This window comes from Chinchilla lanigera, unplaced genomic scaffold (assembly GCF_000276665.1).
Source record: "Chinchilla lanigera isolate Chin_1 unplaced genomic scaffold, ChiLan1.0 scaffold00003, whole genome shotgun sequence".
Taxonomy (NCBI): domain Eukaryota; kingdom Metazoa; phylum Chordata; class Mammalia; order Rodentia; family Chinchillidae; genus Chinchilla; species Chinchilla lanigera.
In genome coordinates, this window is record NW_004955404.1 from 5,303,237 (window position 1) to 5,318,491 (window position 15,255).

Here is a 15,255-nt window from a genome sequence, read left to right on the forward strand (position 1 = left end):
GCCCCTCTCCCCCACACTGACCTCCCAGAGAAGGTGAGGTCTCCCCTGCCTGCTGCTGAGACAGCTTCCTGTTCTGGAGCAACCTGCAAAAGAAATTGTGTCTCTTCTCCCTCTCCTTTTCCCCTCCCTCTCCCTCTCCCTCTCCCCCTCCCTCTCCCCCTCCCCCTCCCCCTCCCTCTCCCTCTCCCTCTCTCTTTTCCTTCCCCCTTTCCCCCCAAATCCAAGGAAAAACTCAGAAAAACTATGAAGTTCACGTGGCTTGGAGCATCCCTGTCAGAAGTGACTGAGCAACGTAGGGATGTCACCTACTCTCAGGCCCACGCTACTTCAGCCTGGGCTGAGGCTGGGTGTCTGCGGCTCTACCCCCAAACGGGGCGACAGGGACGTCTCCAAGGGACACAGCGTGCACCCTGTACCAGCCCTGCTCAGGGCTGACCTTGTGACAAGAGAGACAGCGTGGGCTCCGCCCAAGTTAGTCCTGATAACCAGGAGACCCAACAGTGTGGAGGGATGGACGTCAAAGCCATGCGTCAGATACAGGACGGCGCTGGGTTCCTCAGGCCTAGGGTTTGGATCCGGATGTGAACCAGTAGCTTCTGGGACTGAGAACTGGGGGCTGCTCAGCAAGTGAGCTGTGGGACCCTGAGCAAAGCAGCACTGGGTTCCGAGTGCTGGATTCAATTCAGTGATGTAGGGGCTGCTGGTCAGCTCAGAGAAAGCCAGGAGGCGTATGCGAGAGCTGGGCAGAGAGCACAACTTCGCATTCTATCACTGTTCTGCTTTGGGTCTGCTAGTGATGGCATGAACAGGTGAAACGGCATACCATCCGCCCCGCGCAGAGCTGGACAGGAGCACTGTGGATGGCAATCCTGCAAATGCGGCTTCAGACACAGTGAGTGCCCGAAACAGGTGTTTCCTAGAGCATCATGACGCTCCTGCTGTGGCTTTTCATAAGCCCATCATTTCTGATGCCTTTAATTATGAACCTAAAAGCAGCCCAATTATCATTTTCTTGGGAACAAGCAGAAATGCATTACTGTAGGCAGATAGCTTGAATCACGACCATATCAGGATTTATAGCTGAAGAATAATGCTCCCTCTTGATAACAGCTACTAGACCACGCATGAGAAAGGCGTGTGAGGGGGAGGCAGCACTAGCAAATGTGGCCAGGTAATGAAAATTCAAGTGGGCTCGCATAATGCAGGTATATTAATTATCATTATTTCTGTTTAAGAAGCTCTGATGCTGACTAATTCACGTACAACATTTCAGTATTGCCACCCAGCAGTGGGTCAAACTTTGTATCTGGCTCTCTTATACCTATTGACCCATGTGGTTCTGTATAAGCTACTGCCACATTCTGTGCCTTAGTTTCCCCATCTATAAAATGTGTGTAATAATAAACTTATTTTGCATGATTGGTGTTGGGGTCAAATGAGATGATCTGTGTGTGGTATCAGAACCCCTGATAGGAGGAAGCACGTTGTAGGTCTACCCTCACCCCTGTCTCATCCTGACTGCGACATCCCAATGTGGTTGTAAAGCTCTGTCCACTTTTCTTAATCAGATATCCAGCACTGGGATTCCTAGGTCCAAAATGAAACTAGTATTTTGTTTTAATGGCTTTTGCAATTTGTTTCTTTTAGCAAACGTATAGCGAAATTCATTTTCAGTCATCGCCCATTGACGTAGCCATGTTCATTATTGAAACATCAAACTAATTCTGTACTGAGCAGTGCAGAGCTGTGGGTGAGGCCCCTCTCTCACAGGAGGAGGCACTGCACCCCTCCAGGGAAGACTTGGAGACCCGAGGTCAGGAAGTGAACCCACCACTGCATCTCCCAGACCTCTTCACTGCTATGGTCTGCATCCTTCAGACCTGCATTCTTATACAGAACCACATGGGTCAATAGGTATAAGAGAGCCAGATACAAAGTTTGACCCACTGCTGGGTGACCCACTGCTGGGTGGCCTGTAGGTAACTAGGTTAATACTCATTCTGACCAACAATGCAATCATATCGTATTTTTCAGTAAATATTCAGCACTGCTGCTTGAAATCATTATCCAAATAAACTCTTTGCTTCTTAACTAGATATGAACAAGATGGTTTAGAATTTAATTCCCATTCTTTGGGCCCTTAGTGAGTTGAACATCTGCTTTCATATATCTATCATCTATTTGCATTTCCTCTTTTGCAATTTTCAACCTTCTAATTTCATATAGTTTTTCAAGAGTGGTCTTATTGCTCCTTTTAGTGACTTTTAAATGTTTATTAAAAATTGAAGACATGAAGCCACTTTATGTACACTGTCACTAGAAACCAGTTTCTAGTTCCCTTGTCTTTAAATTTGGTGAATCTCATTTTAAAAGTTCACTTTAAAGTGTCAGAAATTTGAAATCTTACCCATTCAGTTTGTGCTAACCTTCTCCTTCAGCAGAGGCCCAAAACAATATTACATTCTTTAATCTTTTTGCTTATGTGTGATACACATGAAACTCTTCCATCCCTCTATAAATAATCTCGCTCTGTGAAGGGAAATAAGTTCAGTATATTTTGTCTCCAAATAGCTTGTCTTCCCCATTCTTTCTGATTCTATGGATTTTGATGTTTCCTCTATTTCATTTTAGATGAATTTTTGATTATATGTCTATTTTTAAACTTTTTCATAAATGAAAGTCTGCCCCGTGTTTAATTTTTCCTTTTAAATAGTACATAGTAATTACAGCTACTGAGCAGACACGGCGTCTTCAGAGTGACAAGGGTTGGTGTCGTCATTCTGGATGTAGGGGCAGCAGCAAAACCCCCGGGCAGAGGATTGCTCTTCCCGGACCACAACGTGGCTCAACTGCTCAATCTTCTGAAGTGGCGACAGTTTGCCAGAACTTTTTGTGGCCTTTTGAATTCGGAAGGGAATACCTTAGAGAAAATGAGGTGAAGAGACACACGCATCAGCTCTGATTTCACAGGCATGGGAAGGACATAGTCTGATCCAGACTACAAAATTGTCCTTTCATAAAATAGGTTGACAAAAGAGAGAAAAGGGAGTATGAATTTTCAAGGATTTATTTTCACTGAATCCATAAAAGAAAGAACCCCTGAATGAAAGGGATTCTTAGATCAAAAAAAAAGGCATTCAATTATTTCTTCAAGCTCTAATGACAGTACTTTTCTGTAATTTTAAAAATACTCTGGGTGAAGGTTCCTTTTTGCTTTACTATCAAAGTGAGCGCAGGTAGCAGGGACTGTCCAGGAGAGAAACAAGTATGGTTTTGTTTCATTTTAATCACGTGGTATTTTTAGGTTAATCATTTCTGAGGTTATAAAATTACTCCACTAACATCCCTGCATATTCAGGTTGTACCAGCACCCCCCACTACAGTATGTGCTTGCACTTACTTATCTTTTAACATATCCTTAGACATTAAAATATCTGCATGGCCTTTCTCTTTTACCTCATAAACATGGCCTCCAGCTGAGAAAAAACTGATGAGCATACTTCAAAGAAATGAAATTATCTATTGTAAAATCCCACACAGAATTAGTACATATGTGTATTAAAGTGAAGATTTCCTATTAAGTATTGCTAGGACTCTGTCTTAATAGAATTTACCATTATAATAGTGTGATACAGTAGTATTGTATCGCACAAGGAAACTCGCTACCTATTATTAGAGAAAGATCTAACATTCCTAGTACTGAAAACATACAATACACAAAATTACTGCATATGAATATTAAAGAGATTTTATAAGTATCATTACTGTTTATCATAATATGATTTACAATTACAATAGTGAAACTACATGATTATGTCTCACAAGGTAATGTTCACATTATTAGAAGACCTGGAATTCTCAGTTCTGACAACTCACAACAAAAACAAAAATGCATCTGTATAAATTGTTTTGTGAAAAAAGTAGAAATAGGGGCTGTGGATTTAGCTCAGTGGCACAGCGTCTGCCTGGCAAGGGCAAGGTTGTGAGTTCGATTCCTGGTACTGGAAAACCCCCAAAAAAACAAAAACAAACAAACAAACAAACAAAAAAGTAGAAATAGTAACCCAGCTTCTTTCACACATAACTTATTTACTACTGCATGCCTGTGAAGTTTCAGGAAAAAAGTAGAGGAACAACGACATTTCAAACTGTTCAGATTGATTGTAAGTTATATTACGCTGTCGATATTGTCCAGACATATATATTTCACATTATGGTTTTGTTAGCCTATCATTTTTAAAGAAGCCTCAAGCAGAGAGCATTTATAACTAATGCATAAATCTGTCAGTGTCTTTAAAAGTGCTATAGTGTTTCAAAGAGAAAAGCGCTGTTCTTTACCTTGTCCAGTAAAGCACTGAAAGTAGAGCAGGCTGATTTAGTGCAAGTTTCAAACCTGCGTGGTCATGTTCTGATGCTAAAAGCCCTGAATTTACATTTTCAGCAAAAAAATTATAGAATTAAATATCTTTGAACCAGCAAGACTGTTCATTACAGGAAGTTATTATTTTGATCAGGCTGTGGGTTTCTGAAGTCCCTTGGCAACAATACAAAAATAGCTTTCCCTTGTTACTAAAGAACAATCTGGAAAAACAAATTAGAAATGTGTTAAGAACAAAATAAACTGGTCTTTTATTTTTTAAACTTGGGGGCCTCTGAATTTCACAGACTTATGGAATCTGGGGAGCTCCACCCAACCACTACTCATTTTATTACACTGTTACAGGTTTGGCATGCGAGGAATAATTTTCCAACTGTTGGAACAATGTGGATTCACATTTTTCCAGAAGGGGAAAAAAACCCCTATCTTACATATTAAATTCTAAACAGAGAAACAGTGTCTGTATTGCTCTTCCCGTTTTATGGTGGAATTTGAGAACTGAAAGAAAAGTTACATATATGAAAATGGTCCATCCCAGTGCAGTTGCAGCATGCATCTGGAGAAAAGATTTCTAAATCAGTGTAGAAAAGTCAGTTCGCAGAGCTGGACCCCCGTGTCGTGAAATCCCACTTATAACAGTCCCTGCCTCCTGGTCACCTGGGATTTGTTGAAAAAACTCCTGTCTAGTTCTTATTGCTACATATACACACACACTGCTGGCTGCTGAAGAGAGCTTGCTAGAGCTTTGGCTGAGAAACAGTTTTCTGAGGATCTGCTGAGTCTAATACGTGCTTCTAGGTGATTAGAAATTCGTATTGACTTAATTGCCATTAAGTCGCACCCACACACCTGTTTGGGGTGGAGGAAGACGAGTGCTTTGCTTTTCAAAAAGCATGAGGTTGCAGTGTTTCAAGGTATATAAAAGAAGATGTCCCCCCAAAAAGTCTGCAAGGGAAAGGGATAGTTCCATGTTTTCTCCACACTTTGAAATGGGAGGGGGAAAATCCAGAGCTGCTCACGACTGGCAAGAACTGATCTTCCCAAATGGAGTTGAATCATTGCACTAGTGAGGCTGACGGTGCTGGGCCTCTGGGATCCGATGCGTGATGCTGAGCCAGACGGGAATGCGGGCAGCGGAGACGCTGCTCTGTGCGTGCCGCGTACCTGGTGAGCTGGCGGCAGCCTCCCCACTCCACGCGCAGAGCACGCAGGTGTCCGGGAGGCATTCGGTGCCAGGAAGAGCAGTGCCTGTGGATTTTGGACCGTTCTTATCTCTTCTGCTCAGACCTAGATTCGTCGCGCTCCTTTTATTATAGCTGCGTGTTCACATCCAGGAATGACATCCTAGCTGGAATGTCCGTCCAGAAAATTGTGTTTTATCTGGCTAGACCTCTCTTTCCCTGACGCCTGCATTTCTGAGGGTCCCTGTGTCACCTCTCTAGCTGGTTCCCGTGCTCCCTGCATGTCCACGTCTCCCCTCGGTTCCTGTCTGCTCCGCTTCCCACTGTCCCTGCTGCCCTGCCTCCACACCCCACACCGGCTGGAGGGGAGGGCTTTCTCCTGGTCCTCTTCCCTGGGGACCTTGGCTTCTGGGTCCAACAGGAGTAGCTTTGCCGGCCCCTCAGTGGAAGCTGCCCAACTGGTTGGGGACAAGGCTGCATGTCCAGGCTGCCGGAGGAGGTGACACATGGCAGAGCAGTCCAGCAGCAAATGAGGAGGAGGCCTGGTGAGATTTTGACTGTGTGTCTGGAAGGGCCAAAAAGCCAGTACCTTAGTGTTGGGAATGAAAGTGTCTGGGCAGCCCAGCCTGTGGCTTCCAGGTGAGGAGGGGGAGTCTGAAACAGAGAGACCGTGCAGTGCAGAGGTTAAGTGATGGCGCAGCTGGGGAACAGGGTGGCTGCATGTGCGTGTGTGTGTGAGACACACAGACCACAACGCTGGTTGCTTTCTTCTATAGGCTTTTTTTTTCTCCCTTGAAAAGGTTTTTAAAATGCACCAACTATTAAAGGATAACATAACAACTGTCTTAGTTAGGTTTCTTGCTGCTGAGACAAAACAGCCAACACCCAAAGTTAAATGAGCAAAGGTTTATTTTGGCTCACAGTTTGTAGAGGTTTCAGTTCATAGTCGGCTGGCTCCAAGGCTGTGTGGCACATGGCAGAGGGGCATTGCAGAGGACAACAGTCCATGGCAAAGCAAGGCAGGCAGAAGATAGCCAGCAATGAAGTAGCAACCAGCAACGATAAGACATGACCACAGTCCTTTCTACCTTACCCAGGCTATCCATCTCCAGGGATGGTAGCACTCATACCCTTAATCCTAGCATCACACCATGAATCAATCTCAGCATCACATTCTTGATCCCAGCAGCACAAAACCTAGATCCAGCCACCTCCAGAAAGCACCACCTATGACTGCATGAGGCTTTGCAGGGACATCTAGATACAAGCTGTAACAACAACAAAACACCCTCTCACTACCCACAGGTAAACTAGCTATGCACAGGCGGAAGACTGAATCTAAGCTCTATCTCTTACTGTGTACTAAACTAAAAACAAAACAGATCAAAGAACTGAAGATTAAAACAGAAACAACCTGCTCAAAGATAAAATAGGAGAAACTCTTGAAGTCATAGCCATAGGCAAGGACTTTCTGAACAGTATTCTAGTTGCACAAAAAATACTGTACAAATCAACAAATGGGATGACATGAAATTAAAAAGCTTCTACACAGAAAAAAAAAAAACACCAATCAACACTGTGAAGAGACAGTCTATAGAATGGTAAAATTTTTTTTCCTTGCTATTCTTCACACAGAGGACTAACATCTAGACTACATAAAGAACTAAAAGAATAAACCCCCCAAAATAGAAATTAAACAGTCAGAAATATGGACAAGTGAACAAAATGGAGACTTCCTTAAAGAAGTACAAACAGAAAGTAAAAACATGAAGAAATGCTTGACATTTCTGTTCATGAGAGAAATACAAAGTAGAAGAGGACCAGGAGTTCCTCTTAGCCCAGAAAGAATGGTCACAGTCAAGAAATCAAATAACAGCAAACGCTGGCGAGGCTCCAGGGAAAAAGGAACCCTTCTGTATTATTGGTGGAAATGTAAACTAGTACAAGCATTATGGAAATCAGTATGGAGGCTCTGCAAAAAACTAACTAAAAATTCCATTTGATCTAGCTATTTATTTCCCTTCTAGGTATCTTTCCCAAAGAGTTAAAGGCAGCATATTACAGTGGTACATGTCTGCCTATGTTTCTAGCAGCACAACTTATGGCAGCTAAATCTTGGAATCAGCTTATATGTCCATCAACAGATGAATGGAGAAAGAAAATGTGATATTTATACACCATGGAGTACTACTCTGCAATAAAGAAAGGTAAATTTGAATCATTTGTAGGAAAACAGATGTATCCTGAGAGCTGAACGTTAAGTGAAATAAATCAGACACACAAGCTTAAACATTATATGGTTTCTCTTATATGAGCAAGCCGAAGTAATAAATAAAGAGCAAAATGAAAGATAAATAATAGGATCTAGGAAGAAGAATCTTTTTTTTTAAAATGGGAAAGGGATCAAGAGATGGAGGAAAGGGGAGGGAGGAAGGGTAAAGGAGCTGAAAAAATGAATTAAGGTATGTTATGTGCACGTGGCAACTTCTTACATGGAATGAAGCGTTAAGTATGGGATACATGCACTCATCAAAGTAAAGTATCTGTGGTGACTAATTGCAGTACAGAAGAAATTAGGTAATAGAGATTTTCCAGGGGGAGAAAAAGATTCACACAGGAAGAGTGTATGTCCATTGCACTTCAAGAAAAGAAAAAGATGAATGCATCCATCCTGTTCATAGAAGGAAAGAGGAAATCAAAGAGCCACCTTCTCAATAAAAGCGCACTCTTTTTGGCTACACCTGCCAAGCCTTCCCTTCCTTTCCTTTTAGAAATGCAAAGTCCACCTCCATGAGTTGGAGGAGAGCTCTCCCAATGCTACCTGCACATCAGAGTCCTGAGACAGGGTAGAACATGACCTCCATGTGGCCCAGTTTCACATTCTGGGGTCACCCTGACATCGGCTTTCTCCACTTACCACCATATGCTAAGAACACAAGCACATTTAGCTTGGGAACATAAAATGTCATGCGTGGGACACTGTGTGTTCACCCCACGTTTTATCTAGATGTCCCCTCTGACTGGTGGAGTATGGCTTTGACCACTGCAGAAGATACCAGGATGTACTGAGTAGTGCACGCTTCTTTGTGGATTTCCCAGCATCCCATAGGGTGCACTAATTCCAGTCGTGGGTTATGCACACTTTCAACTGCTTGACACATTACAAATTGCTGTCCAAAGCAGTTATGACAAATACACTCATGGTAGCCTATATGACACTTTCTCTTTCTGAAAGTTCTTCCCAAGAAGAATTCCTCTTCTTGACTTTTACAGAGCTGACTGAAAAACTGGTATCATTTTTTGGTGCAAGTAAAAGCTAAGAGATGAGGTGGGTGTTCAGAACATTTTAGTGTGCCTGTGAACATAAAATTATGAGATCCTAGAAGGTACCATGCCTTGGCTCTACCAAAACACAGAAGCCCAGAAAGCTATGATTTTACCATTTATGTCACCTTTGGAGTTTACTGAATGCTCAGTGATGATTTAGCTATTGCATGTTAGATGTAGTCATAGGGGTTATTGCTATGGCTTATACGTGGATGTCTCACTACAGCTGCACGGGGCCTTTGGAGGGTGGTGGGACTTGTAGGGCTCATAACCGGCTTGCTGTTGGAGGCAGATTCTGGTCAAAGAGCCAGACCTTTGGAGACGAGACTTGGGCGAGTTTATCTCCACCCCATGTTCTCCTTTGTCTTTCTACTTCCTGTGTGCCATAAGTGAGCAGCTGTTCCCCTGCCCCATGCCTCTACCATGCTGTCCTGCCTTTGACCTGCCAATCACAGACTAAAACCTTTACACACCGTGAGTCAAAATAAACCTCTGCTCAAGTGGTTCATGTCCACTATTGTGTCTCAGCAAGGAGAAAGAGACATTACCCTAATATAAAAAGTTTTGGCAGGTACTGTTCTAGGTAGTCCATATTTGAATGTTTTCTCACAAGTCAACGGCTTGATTACATAGGGAAGAAAACCAGAGTCTGGAAAGTTGAAATTACTTGCCCATGAAGGAGGAGAGTTTTGCTCTCTTTGGAGAGTTTTCTTTAAGAAAAGACATTTCAGGGAGATTGAGCAATTTTCTGAGGAACAGGGAAACAACAGTAAATAGCATTCGTGGGGCTGGGCCTCATTGCAACTCCTGCTGATTCCACTAATGACCCATGTCTCTCAGGACTTCCCATTTCTGCCCACCACTTTCTTCCCTATGGAGGACACACCCTGGATTGCAGAAGCTGCTAAAGAAATATTTCCTGGCTTAATGAATACATAAGAAAGGGGCAGGATAGCAAACTCTCCGTGTCGTGCAGGCATTTGAAAGCTCTCCCCAGAAAATAAAGATGTCTTCACACAAAGAGGACACTTCTGTGACTTCTTCCTGTCTCCCCTTCCCAGGTGCAGCAGGAGATGGGCTCAGTAAGAAGAGAGTTTGGATTGAGACACAGGAATGGATATGCTGATCTAGAGAAAAATTCTATACCGTGTAACAGGGAGCGCCAGCAGCCTAGGAATATGAGTGCATAAGTGATTGATTTAAACGATATGGCTGCTATCACCAAGGCGTTGCAGATAATTGTACAACTCTGTGGGGTACAGTGTGAAGTTTTGTGTGTTGAACAACCGGGGGTGCTTAGGTTATCTTTCATCTTTCATCTCAGACAGTTGTCTTTTTTTTGTGATGAGAACACTCCGAATCCTCTCTTCAGCTGCGGTAAAGTATGAACGTAGTTGTCCTGACTAAAGCCAGCCTCTGTGTCAGGCAACACTAGAACTTATTTGAGTGATGTGACTTAACTCTGTGCCCCCCAACACTCTCTCTGTCCCTCTGCTCCATCCTCCCTGCCTCTGATGGGCACCACTCGCCTCTCCACTTCCATAAACTCAGTGTTTTTAGATTCCAAAGATGAGTGAGTCACAGTAAATATGTAGGAAGGAAGTCTTTTATAGCTAACTCTTGGGATGAAACTGAGAACATTAAGGAAAAATACTTTCAAAGCCTGGCAGTCTGAAAATCTAAAACCCAGTCATAGTGGTTGAGGCCTATTATCCCGGCACTTGGGAGGCTGAGGCAGGAGGATCACTGCAAGTTCAAGGCCAGCCTGGGCTACAAAATGAGTTTCAAGGCCAGTGTGAGCTATACTGTGAGACCCTGTCTCAAAAAGGAAAAAAATAAAATAAAAGAGAGGCGGTTTTGATGGGGATAAATGATAAACTTTAGTGATAAAAAGAATTTTTTTCAGATGGGACGTCAAGGCCTAGGCCTGCTTTGGGAAGAGACTTTCAGAGAGGCAGCATGAAGTGCAAGGTAGTTACCTCGGAAGACTTAGCAAAGTCAGTTAGACTGAGTCCAACAAATGCCGGAGTGACTTTCAAGTAGCTGGCCAGGGGTAGACAGGCTCCAAGGCTCTGAGGGGGACAGGCGCAGTGAGTGCTGAGCACCGGCCAGAGCTCCCGGTCAGCCTTCCCACCAGAACGGAGGAGAGGGACAGCACATGTCCTTAACGCCTGTGATTTCTAGGGCTGTGATTCACGCCGGCGGTGTCAGGGAAGCAAGGATTCACACCCTGCTCTCCTTCAAAAGTCAGGCTTTGCAAGAGGAAAGGAACACTAACATTCCCATATTTGGAGGTGACAAACAGGGTCGGGTGGCACAGTGGCTCCCAGGAGCAGCCCGTTCTCACCACGTGTGAGGATTACTCATCCAAGGCTGGCGCCTTCATTAGCACAGTCCTCTCGCACCTTGCTGGAGGAATTTTATTAGACAGCACCGATGTGTCAGAGTGAAAATGTTTACCACTCACGTTGTCATTGTGATTTGCTGCTCTTCACGGCAACCTCCAGCAGGAGCGGCCCGTGGGGTCCCAGTGCGGGTACATGCAGCACCCGACACCAAAGGGTCTCTGTGACATCCGGGGTGGGGCCGCTCCTCAGCTGTAGCAAAGGTAAATTTGAGAAGTTATGGTGCTCAGGAAAAAGGACAGAAAACTGAGCTGTCTCATCCTTTTGTGATTACTATGGCACGAGATTTGCAAGAAAGGAGCATTTCTTTAAAGTTGAAGGCTGTGTCTTTGACTCTGAATATTTCTCTTTGTCCCAAAATGAATAAGATGATATTAAACACACACACACACACACACACACACACAAGCACAAAAGGAGTCACTGAAATATATTTTCTAAACTATTTATTGAATATAATATATAGAGACTTGGGAACAGGACACTTTATACTAAAGGGACTAGACAGAAAAACCAAATTAGTTCATGCTTTTAAATCTAAGTGTTTTCAAAATTTACAATGTAGATTGCATTTGTGGCGTGACATTTATTAAAAATAGCATCAGTTAATTATTCGATGCTGAAGAAATTCAATAAAGTCAATGTCTTAGTTATTCTTGAAAATTATGGTGTAGAGTAGATCATGGAGAAAATTTATTAGGTTAATTTCCAGTTTTGCTAATTTTTAATTTACTTCTTTTTTTTTTGGTTTTTTTTTGGTTTTTTCTCCGGTACCGGGAACCGAACTCACGACCTTGCGCTTGCCAGGCAGGCGCTTTTGCCGCTGAGCTAAATCCCCAGCCCCTTTAATTTACTTCTTAAAGAAGGAAACAGCGCTTGCAGTCCCAGCAAGTGTGTAAGGCAGAGTGCGTGGGGGAACCATGCAGGACTTGTGCGGTTTCCAAGCTGACAGTGTCCCAGGAACACCCAGGGATGCCCAGGAACATCCCATGGAGAACCTCCTGGAGGGGACCATGAGGAAGACACCCTAGGAGATCCCCATGCCCCAATCCTAGTTCGTCTGCCATCCAATTGAAACAGGAACCCTAACCTGTACTTGTACGGCCAGTGCATATCTTCTAGATGTGAGCATCAGTTACACACATACTCATATTCATAAAAGAAACAACCACCACAAAAGGCAGGGAGGGGCACGAGACTGTGGCCCACAATGGATTAGCAAGACAACATGTGAATGGGTGACTGATTCAAAGAACTAGACTGAGGATATTCCACTTCACTTGAGTAAGGAGGTGCCCTGAAACTGGCTGCTACTCCTCTCCTCCCAAAGCTAAAACAATACAGAACTTTGAACTCTGTTCTGAGGTAAGAGGTGAGTGGCTTATGAGTGGTCATGGAGTAGATGCTGTGTAAACAGTTGTTAACTGTGGATTGTTTCAGGCATAAGAGCAAAAAAAAAGGTTGTGCATATGCAGTGTAAATGCAATTTTGGCTTCAGGATATTTTTAGTCCAAAGCCGGTTGCATTCCTCGATTTAGAACCCATGGATATGAAAGACTGTGTGCCTGCCTGAGTGTGAGTGTGTGCATGTGCGTGCGTGTGTGTGTGTGTGTGTGTGTGTGTGTGTGTGTGTGTGTTAATGTGAGTTTGTAATTGCCACTCTGTTCATGGTAACTACTGAAAGCTATATATATATATATATGTATGTATGTATACTCTTTTACTTTTCTCATACAAGGAGAGCCAAACCGCCCTCTCAGTAACATGCATTGTTGTTTGTTAAGCTATCGGAGCAGTAATGACATTTGCAGTGAATGCATTATTGAACAGTTGTGTCGCTCTTACCCAAGTCAGACAGTGAGTCAGTTAGTTTAGCAACAGTGACAATAAATCACTCTTAATGTCAGAGGCTCTGGGCTCAGTCCTCGGGCCTCTGCTCTCGTCTCCGTCTATCCCCTTCGGTGACCTCACCCGTCTGGTGCTTCTGCTTTCTGTTTACGTGCTGAGGACGCCCAGATTTCCCCGCAGCTCAGACCTCTCTGGAGTGACAGACGCATTCTCAGCGGCCGCGCTGTCCCTGTCTGGGAGTCCAAGACATTTGATGCGCAGCAGCCCACCTTCTCGCTGCTTCTTGCAGACTCGTCCACGGTGGTGCCACCCGCAGGTGTTCTGTGGTGTCACGTGTTGTCCCCGACCTGAGACCGCATGCACACAGTCAGGAAAGGCTGATGTCACTGCAGCCACCCCAGCGGTGCCTTCTCTTGCACTGGTCCTATGTGACAGGGTCCCTGGGCATACGTCACGGTCCCAGCCTGCTGGGCTGCACGTTGGTTGTCCCCCCTTCCGGGAAACGTCCTGAGGCCAGGTCCCCCTGTCCTGCCTCTCACCGCAGTCCCACACTGCCTCCTCCTCACGTCTCTAGGACGTTGTCCACTGTCCCTTCCCCTCTCCGTGCCTCAAGCATCACTGCATCATCTTTGTGGGCGGGTCCCCTCTTCTTGCCCCTGTTTCCCTGTGCCGGAGGGAGCTGTGGAAAGACCTTTATCTGCTTCACTGTGATACATCTGCCACCCCCCCAACAACACAGGCACAGGCAGGGTGCTAAAGGAGTAGTTCTCCAGGGAAGGAAACCTTCAGCTCGTGTAGAGTTAAAGGAGTGAAGAGCAGGACTCCCCTCCAAAGTGCTCCTTAGACACAAAGCGCTGATCCAGGAAGCCACAGGGAGGAGTCGGGGATGAAGGGAAGACGCGCGGTGGCCGTGGCTGGCAGATGCTGAAGCCGGCTCCGGTCACTGTGCAGAAGCCAGTGCCAGGATCACTGTGAGGCCCACTGCGCCTGTCAGCAGAGACGCTGAACTGTCTTCCCTCCCTCTCTGCTACCTCTGAGCCTTCTGCAAGCTGCTCCTTCTGCTGAGACACCTTCCCCTCTTTTGTGTCAGTGGGTCAACCTCTAGCCTTGGTGTGCGTGGCCCTTCCGGGACCACCCTGTCATCCCCACCCCCAAAGCCTTGTGCTAGGGCTCCCCTCACCTCAGTCTTCCTTTGCATCAGACCAGCTTTTGCACTATTTCTTCCCAACCAGGCTGCAAAGTCCTCAGGGAAGGGAGAATCTTTGTCTGTTCCCAGCTGGAATCCTGACACCCAGCAGCTGTGGGATGTTTGGAGGATGAATCTGTGGGCCACACCTGGATCCAGGTTATATTAGCAATTGTCATGCATGGAGAACTTGATTCCATATCGGCAGGGCCTCGTTTCCCAGGCACACTGTCTCCCAGCCTACCTATGCCTAACGCCTTTTATTCAGTAAAGAATGACTCATGTGGCATTTTTTTGGAGGACTACTATGCCACAAAGAAGGACAAACTTGTGTTATTTGTAGGAAAGTGGATACGTATTAAGACCATAATGTTGAGTGACATAAGTAAGATACACAAGCGTAGGTGTCTCATGGCTTCTTTTATACAAGAAACCTACAATATAAATAACTAAAGAGCAAAATAAAACATACATAATAGAGAATAGGGAGATAGATCTTTTGTACATGGGAAGGAGACCAAGACATAGAGGGAGTTTCCTAGTTATTTCCTGTTGCTGAAACAAAATACAGTAATGCCTTCGTTCATGAACGTTTCTATTCACAAACAATTCAGTTTTCCAATAGAAGTGGTCAGCAAAATTTTTTCTGTTCATGAGCTCTGCACTGGATGTTGAACACAACCACTACCATCTTCCTCAGAATTGTGGAAAAAATTGTTTGTGAACTGAGGTACCATTGTACCTGAAACCCACAAGTTAAAGGAAGAAAGATTTATTTTAGTTCACAGTGTGTAGAGGTTTTAGTCCATAGTCAGCCGGCTCCAAGGCAGGGAGGCATGGCAGAGGAGAAATAGTCCATAGCAGGGCAGCCAGGAAACACCAATCTTTCTTCTTCCCCTTTTTATTCTGCCCAAGCTACAAGCATAATTT